Below are 13,076 nucleotides of genomic sequence, written 5' to 3' on the forward strand. Positions count from 1 at the left end.
ATACAATCTATTCAATTAAAAAATAAAAGTTTGGGGCATGGAGATACATATGGGATCCCTGCCTTCTTAACCACGTCATTGAAGCAGAGTTTCCGCTAGTTCCAAATCCTGCAACAATTGTCTGCAGCATTCCAGCATAGGCACGCTACTGTTGAAGAATGCTTTCTTCTCTATTGTCCTGCAACCAGACTCCAGGAATATCACTACATTTATGGATTGCAGGACCAGATTTGAACACGGAACAATGCCACAGGGGTGCTGTGAGGCACCCAGCATTTTTAACAGAGTAATGCAAATGGATTTGAGTGATTTGCAAGTAGCAAGTACAGTCATAGAATATGTGGATGACATTTTAGTGTGTAGCTCTACAGAAGATGAGTTCAGGAGGACTCTGACACTACCAATGTTGCTGGATGACAAGGGGTGCAAAGTGGACAAGGAAAAACTGCAGTATTCTCAAACAGAAGTGATTTACTTGGGGCAGATTGTATCAGCAGATGGGACAAAAATAACTCCAGAAAGGGTTGAAGCAATACATACAACACCCCAACCTAAGACAGTGAAAGAAATGTAACAGTTCCTCGCTCTATACAATTACTGCAGAGCATGGCTCTTTGATTACTCTGCATACACCAGTTCACTCCTCCATGCAAATAGGGAAGCTAAGAAAAACAAAAGCAACATCAAATGGATAGCTGAGATGCATGAAAATGTTGACTAGTTCAAAAACGAGCTGGCGCATGCACCAGTATTGGCCGCAACCACTTACAAAGAGAAGTTTCATTTGTTTTCTCACTCAGATGGTAAAGTAATGACAGCTGCTCTGAAGAAGGGACAGGAGTATAAGCACTTTGGCATATTATAGTGGGTCACTAGACCCAGTGATGCAGGGGCACTTTCCTTGTGAGCAGGCACTTGTTGCTGCATTCGCGATTGAGAAGGCATCACAAATAATAATGGGACGCTCAGTAATTTTGTACATGGAACATGCATTGTTTGCAGTACTAGAAAGGACAAAATCAACATTGACAACCCAGAGAGCATCAGGTTATGAAATTGTACTGACAAACACTGTAGTAGAAATTTTACGATGCAGGACGGTTAACCCAGCAAAATTCATTGCAGAACCAATTGCAGGCTCTTTGATTACTCCACATACACCAGGCCACTCCTACATGCAAATAGGAAAGCTAAGAAAAACAAAATCAACATCAAATGGATAGCTGAGATGCATGAAAATGTTGACTAGTTCAAAAACGAGCAGGTGCATGCACCAGTATTGGCCACAACCACTTACAAAGAGAAGTTTCATTTGTTTTCTCACTCAGATGGTAAAGTAATGACAGCTGTTCTGAAGAAGGGACAGGGGTATAAGCACTTTGGCATATTATAGTGGGTCACTAGACTCAGTGATGCAGGGGCACTTTCCTTGTGAGCAGGCACTTGTTGTTGCTGCATTCGCAATTGAGAAGGCATCACAAATAATAATGGGATGCTCAGTAATTTTGTACATGGAACATGCATTGTTTGCAGTACTAGAAAGGTCAAAATCAACATTGACAACCCAGAGAGCATCAGGTTATGAAATTGTACTGACAAACACTGTAGTAGAAATTGTACGATGCAGGACAGTAAATCCAGCAAAATTCATTGCAGAACCAACAGAGGAGGGAGATTATACACATGATAGTTTGGCATGCATGTAAAGGAACAGAGTGAGCATCCCGGTAAAAGAGGAAGGGGCATGATCTTTATTGATGGGTCTTCAAGTATCGACCCATATTCGGGCCAGAGCCATTCTGGTTCAACAGTAGTAGGACACAAACATGAAATACACAGGAAGGGGAATTCACAAACACGACTACTAGCACTCTTCACTGCACAAGTGGCAGAATTTGTGGCCTTAATTGAGGCATTAAACATGACAGAAGAACATGCAGTAACTATCTTTTCAGATTATGCATATGTTACATCTACAGTACATTCAGGACTAGCAAGATGCGAAATGAGTGGTTTCAGGAGAAGTGATGGCACACATGTATAGCATGCTGCACTTTTTTGTACATTATTTGAAATGCTACCAAACCCAGTAGAATTGGCAATAATCAAGTGCAAAACCAGGGCATAGGAGACACATCAAATCTGGGGGGGGTCAGGAGACACCTTGGGGACTTTGCAAGGGAACAAATAAACAATGGAAAGGCAACAAATACATTATAAACCAAACAGCGGTCCTACTAGGCTTTGGGATATTCGGAACTTGCAAGTGATGTGATATGATAGTTTATTTATATAGCGCCTTTACACAATGTGTTTCAAAGCACTTCAAGGCATGGGAGGGTACAAGAGAAAATACAATGACATTCTTACAGGCCATGAACAGTAAGGATGTGAAATTAACTATCATACTTGTCCTGATGACATTTCAGATAGAACAAGAGCTAAGACATAAGGAAGGGAGGGGGAGAGCAGGAAGGAAATGGAAACAGACAGACAGTCGACTACCATACTAGGCCTGACGACATTTCTGGTAGAGCCGTAGAAAAAAAAAGAGTGAGGGAGAGGGGTGTAGAAAGGGAGGGGAGGAACAAAACAAGTGACTATCGTACTAGGCCTGACAACATTTCAGATAGTGCAAGAGGGGAGGGGGGACAAGTAAGGAGAGGGGAGAGGAGACAGAGAGGTTGCTAGCATACTAAGTCCTGGGACAATTCTGATAAAGTGCATAGAAGAAAGTAAGGGTAGGAGGGGTGGAGATAGGAAAAGGGAGAAAGGGAGCGGAGGAGAGAACAGAGAGTAAGCAGTGAAAAAGAGTGAAGAAGCAAGAGGGGAGAGTGAATACAATTGCAGAAGTCAGTAGTTACACATAATGATGCAAAACAGGATACAAGATGAAGATGGGAACAGCATGATTAAGGACCACCATGAGTACAAGCTGCAAAGGAAGTCCAGCATGAGAGTTGAGCAAGGGTGACGCATCGTGAATCAATGAAGTCCATAAAAGTCAAATCCAGCATTGGCCACAAGACGGTGATGGTGAAACCAGAATGTATCAGGACAAACTCCTGCAGAAGTAGGCAGGAGGTGGGGCGAGCAGGGTAGAAGAATCAAGAAAAACAGGCAACAATTGTGTGCGAGAAGTTTGGGGGTACAAGAGTACATCACAGGAGGATCAGCGGAGGTGGGGATGGCCTGTGGGGAGTGACAAAGAAGAGGGGAGGGCAGACCCAGAGGGGTAAGTGCTATTGGGTCCCCCATGCATTAAATAAAAGATGGATTAATTAATCTCACCTAAGGCCTGGGTAATTACTGTTCTGGGATCAGAGGGGGATCATGCCACAGAGATTCTCTGATGCCATAGCCCCAGACACCGAAATGCATTATTCCCAGAGATGCCCAGATAGATTACATGGAACTGCGCACCGAGTAATATGCCAGTTTCAGATGCTCTTATAGGCGCCATAGAGACAAATGCTAAGATGCCGTAGTTCCAAATACCTAGATTGGTGCCATTTTCAAAGAGAGTCAGATGCCATAGTCACAGATACTGTAGCCACAGACACTCACATAGCTGCCACTGTCCCAGATGCTCATATGCCATAATGCCAAATAGGTGCCATAATCCCAGACACCTAGATAGGTTTATTATTCTCATACACCAAGAGAGAAACATTAGGGGCCACACTACCCAGAAAAATGTGTGCCATCTTCAGGTCAAAGCAATAGCGTTCTTCAGTGCTCTGTGCATCATACATACATGGATTCAATGGACAGTTTTAAGACACTGTGAAAGCAAAATGATATGGTATCCCCCAGATATCTCCTCACCTCAACCCATCCAATCTCATCATCCTGTGCCGCTATTGTATAATGCTGAAACAGAGTAGGCCTTTGCTTTGTGGCCCAGCCCTGTGACTCTGGACCTTTTCCACTTTCTACCACACACATTATGATGAGAAGACAAGCCTCAAATCACCCACCTTTTCCACGCATGGTGCGATTTAAGTTCATCTACATTTCTTTATAATAATTCACTAGTATGTGGAGTCCTCAGTATAAATACTGGTGCTGCCATGCTTGCTCCACCCTAGCAGAGGTCTACCGACATGTGTTGCCCACCTGCCCATAAAGGGAAGAGGCCACTTGCAGATAAATATACCAGAAATTATTTTAATTTCCGCCCACGTGGGCAATCTAATACAAAAATGACAAGGATGAAGTGGGCATTGTGGCAAGCTGGCACTGGTGGACAGTCTGAAAAGCCTGCGTTGGGAAATAGGGGATGCTCTCGCATTGGTCGACAGTGTGAAGACCTTCCACTTGTTGGCTTTGTGAGAAACTTGAACTGATGGGAAGTGTGAGAGTGTGTACTTATTAGCAGTGTGACGACTTTACTGGTGGGTAGTGTGAAAAGCTTTTACTAGTCTCCAGGGATGCAGCCTTGTGCTTGTGGCAGGTGCTGAAAGCTTGCAGAGGTGGGGACTGGAGTGTGACAAGTTCACAGTAATGTAGAAAATGTCACGTGCCAATGCTAGCCTGGTCATTCCTAACCTATGACCGTACTGAACAGACAGAAGATTCTGGCAGCACCACTGGAACACATCCACCTCTTTCGGGAAAACATCCGTAACACATATGACCTGTTCAAAGACATTTCCAAAAATACACCTCCTCATATGGACCTCTACTCCCCCAGGCTCCCTTAAACACTGTGTCCCTGTGGCGGCCCCGCCCCAAACCTCAACACGACAACCTCCGGGGTCAGGAGTATATCAATTCCCATAGAACAATTGGGTTATGCGCTGACATCCATGGTTGTGCAGTGCATCATACTCCTATAATGGGCCGGTGTCATGCGTCATGGCCCACCATTGGAGTGACTTCGAGAACAGTCTGTGATGGATGCAAATTTAATTAGGTTAGTTCTCAGTCTACAAAATCCCATGGACGGGCCACTCTCACTTAAATAAAGTGCTGCCGCTGTATATTATTTGTCTTCCCTTATGGATTTGTGTTTACAACAAATAAACCCTCCCCATGCCATGCGCACCTGGGAGAGCTGGGTTTTATTTTATTTATTTGATTTATATATTTATAACGCGCCGCAGCTCGCGAGCATCAGGGCGCGACAAGAACACGAAAAGACAGAGGTCACAGGACTACGTAAAAAGAAAAAAGGGGAGGACTCAGAGGAGTCCAGGCTGAATAATTAACGAATTACCGGAAAAGTAACGTTTTCAGCTGCTTCCTGAATAAGGAGTGACTGCTTTCCAGTCTGAGGTTATCTGGAAGCTCGTTCCAGAGTGCAATAGCTTTGGTGGGAAAAGCTCTCCCAAGTTCAGTAGCTTTGATTCTGGTGTGGCTAACTTTAAGTAGCCCTTTTTTGGCTGATCTTAGGCAACGGCTTGGTTCATACCAGTGAAATTCCCTTTTGAGGTAGGATGGGGCCGTGCCGAATAGACAGCAGTGGACAAGAGTCAACGATTTAAATTTAATATGCTCCTCTATGGCGAGCCAGTGGAGACCTATTCGGTCGTGGGTGATGTGCTCGCGCTTGGATTTCCCGGTGATAGTTCTAACAGCGTTGTTCTGGATTATCTGGCATTGTTTGATGCAGGAGTTGCTTGAACCAAGCATCAACGCATTCCCATAATCCAGTCGGGACAAAATCGTGGCTCTAGCGATGGTGGCGCTGTTTTTGGCGTTGAGATATGGCCTAATTCGGCGTAGTAATCTCTGGTAGTATTGGCAGTTCTTTTTAAGGTATGAGACCTGTGCGTCTGCTCCTAGTGAGGATTGCAGATATATGCCAAGTGTGTTCACTTTACTTGAGACCACAATGTTGGAGTCCTTTATAATGAATGACGAATAGACTGGGCCTAGATTGGATAAGGCTTTCGTAGATCCAAATGTCATGAGTTCTGTTTTTGAACCATTCAGACACATCCAGTGGGCCTTCATCCAGCATTCTATGATATTATAGATTGCTGACAGCATGTTGTTGTCTGTAGTGTGGTCTCCGCTGAGTTCTATAATCAGTTGTGTATCATCTGCGAAGTTGGTAAAGTAAATTCCCAACTGCAAGAGAAGGGCGCAGAGGCAACGAATGTATAGATTAAACAGAAGAGGTGAGAAGCTGGCTCCTTGTGGGACGCCGCAGTCCACAGGGTTCGTACTGGAGGAATAACCACCCCAGGTGATTTTAGATTTTCTGTCCTCTAAGAAGGAGGATATCCACTCGATGGCTTCCTCGGCACAGTTTCCTGCTTTTCCCAGGGCCTCACGAAGCTTTCCATGATCTAATAAATCGAAGGCCGCTGAGAAGTCTAACAGGATGAGCAGGCCGGCCTTTCCTTTATCAAGAATTTCCAGCATTTTAGACTGAAGGTCGAGTAATGCAGATTCCGTGCTGTGTGCACTTCTGAATCCTGATTGCTGGGGGTGTAGCAAGTCGTGCTTGTCTACGTACTCTTGGAGTTGGTGCGTGGCTATTTTATCAAGAATCTTCAACAAGAAGTTGCAGTTCGTGATAGGTCGAAGATTGGCCGGGTTTTGCTGGTCAAGGCCAGGCTTTTTAACCAATGGTGTGACTGTTACTGTTTTTAGACTGGTGGGAACAGTCCGGTCTCTAAAGGACGAGTTTGCCATACGGCAAAGGAAAGGTGAGAAAATATCTGCATTGTCTAGGATGCATTTGGGGGGCAGTATGTTTTCAGGGCATGATGTGCAATTCATGTTGGAGAGCGTGTCTGACATGATTTCTGGTGTTATTGGTGTGAAATGAAACTTGGGTACTTTAATTTCAGGGTCAACTTTGTTAATCGTCAATGTGGTGTCAATGATATTGCAATTTAAGATGGTATCTCTAGCTTTTGAAATTTTTTGTGCGAATGCAATTTGAACTTTTTCGCAGTCCAACATGGTTGGCTGGAAGGGAGGGGTGAGAGTGGACGGTTTTTCGAAGGTTTTTAGAATTTGAAACAATTTTCCTGTGGAGTTGGATGCACCTATAAAATGCTCATTGTAATAGTTTTTCTTTGTTTTCGGTTACTTTATTTCTATACAGGATGTCAGATTCCTTCCATTTGTCTTTATTAAGTTCTGTGGGGGTTTTAAGCCACTGTCTTTCGAGTTTCCTTTTGGCTGTCTTGAGGGTGCCTAGTTCAGCGGTGTACCAATTTTGGTGGTTAAGATTAGGGCGCACTTGTTTATTTTTCAGTGGGGCATTCTTATCTAGTAGCTCTTGGAAGTGGTTATTATAGGTAGTAATGATAATGTCACAGGGATCATCGTCTGAGGTGTTATCCAAGATGTATGAGATCCCCTGCGAGAGAATATCTGGCGTGATTCTCTTGAGGTTTCTGCTCTGGATAGTTTTGGGTGTGTTGTCGAGGAGGGTTTTTTCAAATGACAGTGAGAGTGTGGCTTCAATTTTGTAGTGATCGCTCCAAATACAGGACTGTGTGTTTGTAACTGTGAGGTCTATGTTGTTGGTAATAATCCAATCAAGTTGGTTGTTTGAATTGTTGGTAGGGCCATTGTTGGCAATCGAGTAACTGATGTCGGAGAGGTTTTTTTCTAGGCTAATAGCCTCTTTGTCAGTGGGGTTTCCCCTCCATCTATTTAGGTCACCCAGGAGGAGTGTGCCTGAGTTCTTTCCTTTGAGATTGTTAAGAATATGACAAAGGTCGTCATTAAAGTCCGATGTGAGTGAAGGGGGTCTGTAGATTACGATAAAATTGATACAATTGTTTGAAGAGGGGGTGAATTTGAGATGGAGAACTTCGCACCCCGGGCATTGAATGGGAGAGGTGAAGAGATGTATATCTTGTCTGACTATAATGGCGACTCCGCCTCCCTTTCCTGTTGCTCTGTTTTCAAAGTGGATACTAAAATTGGGAGGGACAGCTGAGCTAATAGTCGGACCGGTAGGTTCTTGTAGCCAGGTCTCAGTAAGGAAGAGGAAGGAAGGAAGGAAGAGGAAGAGGTCACTGTGTGTATAATTTATTCAGGCTCAATGTTCAGACCGATATGGTCAAAGTTAGAAAACGACTATATCTGCCCAGTAGGGCCCGATACAACTTCACACACACTGCACACACATTATGACACTCCACTTACCTTAGGTAGCCATAGCTCGATTCCAGTCTCGGTCTCTCTCAATCCCTCGATAATACAGCCTAGCCTTAACAGTCAGCACGAGCACGCGTCTCTGCCTGGCTGATCCCCCCACTTAAAACTGTGGGGGTATTTGCCCCCCCACTCCCCCATGTCCTATGCCCATGTGCAAAGCCCATACGGGGGGCAGGATTTAATTTCATTGAGTAACGAGAGAACAGAAATAGCAGCAAAATAAGCACCATATTTGCCAGAAGGGACACATGTGCTGTTCCCCGGTGAGAAGGAGAAAATACCAATTATAGCAATAATGAAATCAACTGAAGAACACAATGCACTGCCAGAGGACTTTAATGCAACACCAATAGTGCAGATAATAGAATTACAGAGAGAAGCGCTGAATGATGAAAAAGAGCTTAGGAAGAAAAGGGGACATACTCTGCCTCCAACAGATTTGATTTGGCGGCAAGACAGTACTGGCAAGTGGTAATGCCAAGATAGTTGTTGAATGTGGCCCTGGAACAGCTTCACTACCCTGCCCACATATCGAATAAGAGGCTGCAGGGATAAGTGAGGATTGGTTTGTGCCAAATTTACATTAATGTTTGTCTGAATTTGTGAACAATTGTATAGTTTGTCAAAAAATGTTATCTGGCCACACTTTGAGAGTGATACAAGGAATGTTACTGTGACAGGAAGGGCCCTCTTTCACTTGCATATAGACTATGTTGATGTGCAAGTCAGATGTACCTCTTATAGATACATGATTATTGTTGTATGTCCGCTTTCATGTTGGTGTGAGGCTGGTCCCTGTGCCCGTAATGATGCCTGCTCAGCAGCAGATTATTTGGTGAGGGGAGTATTTCCAAGGTGGGAGATACCAGATGGAATTTGCTCTGATATTGGCCAGAATTTTGCAAATAATTTGATTGGGGAAAAAACTTCCCTTCTGGGAATGCAGCACAAGCTATGTACCATTTACCACCCACAGGCCAACGGTGTGGCTGAGAGAATGAATTGCTTACTACAACAGTGCTTGGCTAAGCGAACACTGAGTCTTGGTTAGACATGGTTGCACTGCTTACCTCTTGCTCTCTTTGCTTGGCGCAATTTGCCTGGAGGAGACCATTACCTTAGTCCTCATGAAATTGCTACTGGTCGGAGAATGCATGCGCCTATCCCTCTGGCACATACAATTTTGGATGCTAACTCTTTGTGGAGGAGATTCACATGTACCTCACAGAACTTACTAGAATGCCTACCTATATAACCCAACAGACAAATACAGGAATACGCACTGAGCAAACAGATGAAATATACAGTGGCAAGCAGACAAGGGATTTTCCGCAAGCAGCACTTCTCTACCCGGAGATAAAGTATTTATAAAAAAACATGCTAGAAAGTGGAAAGAACAAGGTTTTACTGGTCCAAACACTGTAACATACTCAACACCAACAGCAGTGAAGGTTGAAGGACATCGAAGATTGGTTCACATCACCGACATGAGCAGGGACATGAGCAGCAGCTCCCCCAGAGAAGAGGGGAGGAGTGCAACGTGATGGGGAGTATACATCACCTTTCATTAACTTTTATTGTAGAAGACCAACCAGGGGAGAAGGAGAGGGTGTTTTGCAGGACAATATCATTATAAACAGACAGCAAAAACTTCTGTTCTCTGGGGTGTAATAATATTAACATGCATTAGTATAGGATTAATATGTTTTAATATGTTTATTGGTAAAATAAAACCTTTTACACAAACAACTCACAAAAGAAAAGAAATTGCAATTCTCATACATTAATACACATTCAGTTATTCATACAGAGTAAACAGAGTAAAATAGAAGAAAAAAAAGAAGACAAAATTAAAAGGGCAAAATCAATAACAAATTCATACTCTCAATTTCTTTAAAATCTCTTTCCATAAATAGAACAGATTAAAATTAATCTCCAGATTTTCTGCCATAAAAATATAAGACCAGAATTCATCAGTATGGATAAAATCAAGGGAGTGTACCCGATCATCATAGGCTCTTTCATACACTACATTTAGCTTTTGACAGTTGATAAATTGATGTCTGGTAGTTTTGACTTCTCTTTTACATAACCTACATTGCCGCTCTTCATAAGGTGAATTGATTCAAGCACGTAAATTCATAAATGTTTGAAGTTGATTGAACCTTAAGAGCATTAAACAATGTCTGACCTCTACATTTTGCAAATTATTATATAAATACAATGGCTCTGCACAGGGAGTATTCAGCATATCTGGTCTTCTTTGATAAATAGACCCACCTTTCATTTCTGTCCCAGATTGCTGCTTTGTTTTTTATTTCATTAAATTTACTAGCCAAGTCATCAGTAGAATCACACGCACATCCTATGTTTTCCCAAAAAGTATCGATGTCATTTCTACACTCTTTCAAAGCCGCAAAGCTTTCAAAGGTGCCTTCTTTAGTCAAAAAATGTGTATATAAAGTTTTAGTTTTATCCAGAGTTATTAGCATTTTTATATACAGATTACATGATAGAATCTTTTTCCTTGTGGCTAGAGAAATAATACCTAAGTCAAAGCAAATTGCTTCCACCGGCGGAGACTCAGATAATCCTAATGTAGTTCTCCAAATCTTTCCCTCAAAGGTGCTTAACCAAGTTGTTTCTTTTAAGGTATAAACCTCTAGACTGTATAAAAGGGACGGTACCGCACACGTATAGTATAGGTGTATACAATCGAGTATCCTCCCAATTTATTAATGAAATATTGTATTTCCTTAAACTCCATTGATACTCTGTCTATAAGAGATTTGGCGGAAATCTCTGTATTCATTATATTAGTGATTAATGATCCAAGGTAAACGTAGCTGGAGACTAACCAATGACCTCAATGTTTTCCCCTTGAATGGACCAAGTAAATCTTTTATTGGTTTTGCCTATTAGCTTTAATAGTCATAATCTTGGTTTTAGCTAAATTTCTGATCAATCCTTTCTCCGATTCAAACTTTTCTAGCGCATTTACGCTATTTTGTAAACACAAGGCTGTTTGATCAAATAAAACATTATAGTCTGCATATGACAGCCAAGCCACCGGGCATTGCGCAATGAGTGGCGGATTGTATTTACAACTCTGCAAAACTAGACCTAAGTCTGACAGATATATATTTAAAAAGGTGGGGGGATAACCCACAGCCTTGTTTTAATCCGTGATTGACCTCAAAAACATCACTTAGATCACCTTACTGGTTTATTCTACTCTGAACAGTATTATGCTGGTAAAGGGATTTAACAAAGTACAGATTTTGATTGTTCAGATTTCCAGCCTTCATTTTATCCCACAGAGTGTGGCGATATACATTATCAAATGCCTTGGTAAAATCAATAAAACACATATGATATGGCATTTATAACGCGCCTATACACAAGTGTTTCAAGGTGCGACAAGGCAAGGGAGTGGGAACAGAGGGAAGACAGTCAATGATCCTATTAGGCCAGGTGACATTGAGAATGTGCAAGAGTCCTATTTCTATCTAGTAGCGTAGTATGAATACAAAACATTAAAATCCATAAATTAGTGATTGTGCTAAAACCCTTTCTAAACCCTGATTGGTGGACGCTAAAAATCTTCTTCTCAATCCATATATTTACATATTGTAAAAGTAATTTGCAAAATATCTTTGCACTAAAATCTATCATAGCGACAATTCTATAATTCTCTGGAGAATCCTTTGGTCCTTTCTTATGAATTGGGATCAGCTGAGACTGTTTCCAAGAGCTAAGTATGCGGCCAGTGGACACAGTATTCTGAAAGATAACAAACAGGATTTGAGCCCAGAAATTAGGTTGAACCTTAAATAGAGCATTTGGGAGGCCATCTGGCCCGGCGCCTTGGATGGTTTAAAATCTTTAATAATTCTTTCAATGTCACCCAGAGAGAACTTAACGAACCCTCTGTCTTGCACGTTAGCATAGCTATCATTTTCTTCCAAGACCCTATCTCTAAAGTATAGTTTCCGGATATAGTTTTCCCATACCTTACTAGAGCTAGGGTTAATTTTGTTCCCTGTTAGATGATTCATGTTATGCCTATGATAAATATGCCAGACATTTCTGAGGTGCTTACCTTTTAAGGTAGAAAACATGATTTTCCACTGGGCAGAGGCCACAGGGCCTTTATGCATCTTGTACCAATTTTTAAATAAAGTCTTAGTTTCCTAAACTAGCAATATTTCTCAGTACCAACCTTCCCATTTTTTTTCAACCAGAGGATATCCTTAGATAATTGTTTTTTCTTCAGTGCTACATTAGGATCATATACATTTTGGTGTACTACATTTGATGATTTAAACTTTTTGCTCTGTACAATTGTGAGGGCGGAGATGAAATAATCTGATAAAATGATTCATAGCACTACCGTTCATTATCAAGGACAACAAACAGACCTGTTCCTGGCAGATTACCTTCTGTCCATCTAATTCTATTTCCCCTATTACAGTTGCATTTTCAGACTAGTTGTCTAGACTGAGACAATAAGTCAAGGTCAAGAGTGACCTCCATTACCACATGATCACTCAGGACATTTGGGATTTGTGTGAAAGTTATCATCCTGAAACCCTCATACATAGTTAATATAAAATCAATCATGAATACTGCACTCCATTATACCAGGTATAATAAATCATCCATGCCCACATTCACCAATTGCAAAAGTTGGTACACTTGAAAAAATAACAACCAACTACTAGTGTTATTTATTAATTCTTCTTCAGAAGATTCTAAAGCCCCCAAATCAAACTGGTTTATAACATAGAAATATTCTTGGGAGATGGTGACAGCTTTTTCTTTGTATTGCGGTTGATGGAAGTTAAGATCACTTATTATATAATATAATCCATGTGGATATGCAGTCTCCCAGTGAATAATCAACCCTTCCAGGTGATCAATTATCTGAGGTAGTTTAACAT

This window comes from Ambystoma mexicanum, chromosome 14 (assembly GCF_040938575.1).
Source record: "Ambystoma mexicanum isolate Mex_15411 chromosome 14, UKY_AmexF1_1, whole genome shotgun sequence".
In the NCBI taxonomy this organism is placed as follows: domain Eukaryota; kingdom Metazoa; phylum Chordata; class Amphibia; order Caudata; family Ambystomatidae; genus Ambystoma; species Ambystoma mexicanum.